Genomic DNA, 6,413 nt, shown 5'->3' on the forward strand with positions numbered 1-6,413 from the left:
AGAAGGTGTAGAGAGAGAAAAGGGGAGGGGAGGGGAGGGGAGGGGAGGGGGGATAGTAGACAATAGGACAGACAGCAGAATACATCAGACACTAGAAAGGCAATATGTCAATCAATGGAAGGGTAACTGATGTGATACAGCAATCTGTATACGGGGTAAAATTGGGAGTTCATAACCCACTTGAATCAAACTGTGAAATATGATATATTAAGAACTATGTAATGTTTTGAATGACCAACAATAAAAAAATAAATAAAAAATTAAAAAATTAAAAAAAAAAGATCAAATATACAATACAATCAATCCAGCATCACAGCAATTATATATAGCTTAACTCTAATCATCATCTCAATGGTTCACTGGCATCACCTTTCAAACATTCCCTCTGGTAAATGCCAGGCGTCATTCTGACCCGAGGTGGCTCTCATCAGGGTTCTATTTCTGAGAAGGAATAAAGGCATATTAGAAGACTACTGCCACTTTGTACTACTTTGTCTCTGCCAAATATTTGACTCTAGTTGGTAGAGTTTAAGACTGAAAAAAAAAAAGAGCTGGTAAAATGGCCCTATTTGTCATGAGCCATCCATGGGCTGGGTGTGTGAGCTATGCACATTTGACCGTATGTGGAGACTGGTCTGGCATTGCGTGCTGCTTGGGCTGTGCAATGCAAATGTGTCTTTCCTCTAGCTGCGCCCAGGATCCCACACAGTACCTGAGATGGGTGTGACTTGCCAAGATGACAATCAATCTGCTGACCACAAGACATCACCAAGCAAGACTCCACCCTTCAAAATCCTACCCCTTGCCTTATTTGGCTGGAATATTCTATTGAATGTTTTCTCCTCAATAAATAGGGGTGTTCAGGTTCTGCTCACTCTCTTGCTATTTCCAGCTCTACCCAGTGTGGAGCTGACCTTTGGGGTCACCAAGCTGTCCTGCCCTCCTTCTTAGAAGCTCATGTTCATGGGTTGCGTAGTTTCTTTGCTGATCTCTCAGTTATTGGTACAGACAGCTCCTAGCTCATCTCGCCAGCCCGACCAACTGGTGACAACTATTGATGTAACAATATATATATTTCTGAAGGATAAAAATTAGGATATCAGCTAATGTGAAACTCTTTTCATATTCTAGAATCTATGTATTTATGAATTGATTTCAAAATACTTAAAATTATTAATGTAGTTGTAAATATGTTTCTCACAAAATAATAAGAAAAAATGGTGGCATTTAACACCAAGGGTATAAGCAGTAAAAGACTGCCGCAGCCTGGCTGGGCACAAAGTAACCGAGCCACCACACAGCCTTGTAGGTTCAAATAGCAACTCTTTATTCCCAAACTCTCCCCAGCACTCTACACACACTTCCTGGGAATACACTCCCTTCACCGGGGGGCTCCCAGAACCCCGGGAGAACTCAACGGTAACTCCAAAGTAGCAGGCACCCGAGGCAGCAGGATCTGCCCTAATCCTGGAGCCGCCCTATTCCCGGAGCAGGGTCACCTTTCAACCATTCCCTCTGGCAAAATGCCAGGCATCATTCCGACTAAACTTTGGCTCTCAACAAAAGACACAATGGGCAAATTGGATTCCATCAAAATTATAAACTTTTGTTTGTTCAGTGGCACTATGGACAGAGCGAAAAGGCAACCCAAGGGAAGGGAAAAAACATTTACATATCATATATCAGAGAAGGGATCAGGATCCAGAGTATCTGAAGGATGACTACAACTCACCAACCCCAAACCAAACTACATGATTTTAAAACTGGAAATGGGATTCAAGTAGACATGTCTTAAAAAAAATACAAATGGTCAATAAACACAGGAAAATATCCTCAACATCACTAATCATTAAAGAAATAAAAATCAAAACCCACAGGAATTACCACTTTATACCCATTAGGATGGCATGGCCAAAACAACAAAAATATAGTAAATAAGGGTTGTTGAGGATGTGAAGAAACGGGATCCCTTGTGCACTGCTACTGGGACTGTGAGGAGGCACCACTACTATAGAAACTGATATGGCAGTTTCTTAAACAATCAAAATTAGCATCATCATATGACGACAGGGGTGTAGCTTAGTCGTAGATCACTTGCCTAGCATGTGTGAGGCCCTGGGATCAATCCTCAGTACCACACACACACAAAAGAATTACTGTACGATTGAGCAATTTTACTTTTCAGTTCTTACTCAGAAGAATTCAAAGCTATGACATAAACACCTATATACTGTGTTCATAGCACCATTTACAATAGCCAATATGCAGAAGCAACCCCATATGTCCATCTAAAATAGAAGAATATTTTAGAAAGAAGAAAATTCTATTATGTATTATAAATAGATGAGCCTTGAAGACATTGTGCTAAGTGAATAAGCCAGCCACAAAAAGACAAATACTATAGGGTTTCACATACAGGATAAATCAATCCATAGAGACTAAAAGTAGAATGGGGTTGCCAGGGTTTAGGAGAGGGAAGGATGAGGAGTTATTGTTTAATTGGTATAGTTTTGGCTTGGGAAAATGTTCTAGAGATGGATGGTGGTAGTTGCTGCCTAACAATGTAAATGTACTTAATGCCACTGATTTACATACTTAAAGTTGTTAAAATGGTAATCTCTATGTCACATGTATTTTAGAATAAAAATGGTTAAAATATTCTGCAAGACAGCATTTTTATATGCATGCCTTTATATACTCAGAAACCAATTTATATACTTGAAACAAAATCCGAATTAAGAGATTTTTTGCTCAAGAATTTTGTTCTTATTTTGAAATTCTATGCTTTTAAAAATGCTTTAACACACACACACACACACACAAAAACCAACTGGAAAGAATAACATGCAGAAAGCTCCCTAGTTCCCTTCACTCAAAGTTAGCACCTCAATATATAATAAAGACTTTGTATAAGAGATTAAACCATCACTCTGATTATTGAATACCATTTGTATTTGTCTTCCTGGTTCCAATGATTTGAAAAGTGAACCATGAGCTTTTTTTTTTTTTTTTTTGTATCAGGGATTGAACCCAGGGCCACTTAACCACTGAGCCTCATCCCTAACACTTTTTATTTTTTATTTTGAAACAAGGCCTCCCTAAGTTGCTTATGGCTTCACTAAGTTGCTGAGGCTGGCTTTGAGTTTGTGATCTTCTTGCCTCAGCCTCCCAAGTCATGGGATTGCAGGTGTGCACCATCACTCCCGGTTTGAACTTTTTATATTTGTGAACAGAACTGAATAGGCAAAGGCTTAGAAAACCTGCCTGTTACAACCCTTACAAAAGTGGCAGCATGTACAAGCCAGAGGCTTGTTATCTATAAACCACCAGTTAGTAAATACAGTCCTTCTGAGAAATGCATTGTTAGATGATTTCAATAGTAAATACAGGTGTTCTGAGAGATGCATTGCCAGATGATTTCATCATTGTGCAAATATCCGAGAGTGAGCTTACACAAACCTTGGTGGTATAGTGTACTGCATACCAAGGCTATCTGGTATATTCCACTGCTTCTAGGCTACAAACTTTTATAGCATGTTAAGCAATTGTGACACAATGGTAAATATTTATGTGTCTAAACCATTGCTAAATATAGTAAAAATACTTGGGGATAGGAATTCTTCAACTCCATTACAGTCTTAATGGACTGCCATCACAAATGCAGTCTATCACTGACCAAAGAGTCATTATGCAGTGTTTGACTTTCAGGCTTTGTGGGCCACATTAGACCTCCCGAATATGTCTTCCAGTGTTTTTTTTTTTTTTTTTCCATCAGTTAGCTTTTGGGATGATACAAAAAAAATTCTGGGATTTTTTTTAAGCCTGTAAACTATAATTTTCTGACCTCTATTAAACCATAAGGCCCTTCTGCCACCCAGCCACAACTCACAGGCAGATGTGGGCATCTGATTAAGTTTAGCTAAACCTTAGGGTGGCTAACAACCTCTGTTTGGGCCTGACTCACATAGTCTGAGTGGAGCCTGTCAGGTCTATTTCTTGAAGCTCCGACAAGTAAAATTTAGAAATGAGCAACCCCAGGAGACACAGAATTGGGTCCTGTGTGGGAAATGAAGAGGCCTTCTTCTACAGCAGCCTCGGTTCCAATCCCAGCATATACAAAAAATAAAATATTTTTTTCCTTGAGGTAACTTATGTTTGTAACTAGAAAAAACTAAATTATTCTCATCTATTACAAATATAAGTTGATATAAACCTTTGGAAGACGTTCTGGCAATACCAAGAAAGTTAAATATGGGGATATCCATGATCTAGCCATTCCACTCTCAGATATTTTTCTCAGGGAAATTCTTTCGTGCATCATATGACTTGTACAAAAATGTTCACAGAGTGTGGCTGAGTGTCCACAGCAGAGTGTTAACCCGATAAAATCCTCGCTCCAACACTTATACAGCTGTGTGACCTCAGACAAGTCACTTTGTTCTCTGTGCTGCATGTTCATCATCTGTGGAATGAGGGTAATTATTTAATTCTCACAAGGTTGTTGTGGAGATTAAATAAGTTAATATATAGAGAGTGCCAGATGCTGTCTATTTTAGTTATTACAACTCTCATTCTTTTTGGGGGAGGATGGGGTATACCGGGGACTGAACTCAGGGGCACTCAACCACTGAGCCACATGCTCAGGCCTATTTTGTATTTTATTTAGAGACAGGATCTCACTGAGTTGCTTAGCCCCTCACTTTTGCTGAGGTTGGCTTTGAACTCATGATCTTCCTGCCTCAGCCCCCAGAGGTGCTGGGATTACAGGCCTGTGCCATTGCGCCTAGCTACAACTCTCATCCTTAATAGCAGCGATTATTCATAATACTTTAGACAAAAAAGAAAAAGAAAAAGAAAAAGAAAAAGAAAAAAAAATAGAAATCAGAACTGAGCCTAACAAACCTGTGGAAAAATCAGAAATGGAGAGCATTTTACCCAAGGGAACACAAGTTGGAGAGGCTAGAAAGTCCCTAGTTCTCCCCAACCCTGAGGGTCTTGCAGCTTGCAGGGGCTATCAAGGCCAGCTATAGTGGATCAGGAAGCCACAAGGGTGGGTGTGAGTGATACTGCCTGTTATCAGTGTCCTGCTTCCTCACATGTTGAACTTTGAACATTAGAGAAACACGCCAAGGCAAGCACATGAAGCAGGGTTTACTTAAAAAGGAGTAACATAGACTTCTCCCGGGAGGGGGAAGGGGGCCATAGCTGGTACCCTGAAATCCCAAGAAGTGAGCTGTTCTGCCCTTTTTATGTCTTAGGCTTCTTTTTTTCCTCTAGCCCTCTTCTCCTGATCTCTCTCCTTCTGCGTGCATGACTAAGCCTAGGAAATGCTGCTCCTGGGCTGGCCAAAAGGTGGGAAACAGGTGGACTGAAGGGGGAAGAGCAGGATGGAGCAGCCGAGGACACATTAATTAAAACCCCATGGCTTCCTGTAAGGAGAGGCAATTCCTGGGACAGGTTACCCTGGCAACAGGCTAGAGGAAGGGCTCTGAAGGAATTAACATTTCAATCCTTCAGGAGACAGTCTCCAACTTCCCAGACTCACTCAAAATTTTCTTCCTTGATCTGGCCTGACTCAATTTAGCTATCTATACTGACTGCCAGGGTCTAATTCTGGCTTAGTTAGGGCACTAGGCTCTCAACTTGCCTGGCTACCCAGTCCCTGGGACAGCCCAAGCTGGCACCAGTCTGGCATCCACTGGGACCCTCTGGTCCCCCAGTCCCCAGGTTCCCTGAAACCTGGGTTCCTGTCCTAACCCACTGCTCCACCTGCTAGGTCCACAGCCAAGCCTGCCAGGCCACCACTTTGCCACCAGGCCCACGCTTCGCTGAAGGCCCTCAAGACCCGTTGCCTGACCCTCATCTGCTTGGCCCAGGCCATCTAGGCCCACCAGACACAACTAGCCACTTCACTAGCTGGCTGCAGCCCAGACTGCCTGGCCCATCACTTTGAAGCCAGGCCCTTCCGACCCAGCCAGTTGTTTTGTCATGGGCCTGCCCAGTCTAGGCTGGCTAGGCCCACCCCAAAAGCCATTATACCGCCTGGCCCAGCCAGCCACTTCCCAGGCTGCAGAGCTTGCTGCCAGGCAACCTGCCCAGCCAGTGGCCTGTCCACCCACGCCAATCTCCCAAGAAAGGAAGTTGGGACGTCTTAAACCCCCACCTTCAACTTGGTGAGTAACACAATAAAAAGGGTGGGCTCCACAGTCCATTCCTACTCCGTGTTCCCAAGCTTAGTTCAGACCTCAAGAAGAAACAAAATCAGTTGGACACAGACAACAAACACATACTCATTGACTGTTTTGTCCACCATAGTGGAAAGGACTTTTCACCAAGATTCTTTCCCCTCACCTTTATTTATTTTTTTTTTGGCTGCCGTTGTTTTGTTTTGCCTTTTGTTTTTGTTTCTCTAT

This window comes from Urocitellus parryii, chromosome 1 (assembly GCF_045843805.1).
Source record: "Urocitellus parryii isolate mUroPar1 chromosome 1, mUroPar1.hap1, whole genome shotgun sequence".
Classification (NCBI taxonomy): Eukaryota; Metazoa; Chordata; class Mammalia; order Rodentia; family Sciuridae; genus Urocitellus; species Urocitellus parryii.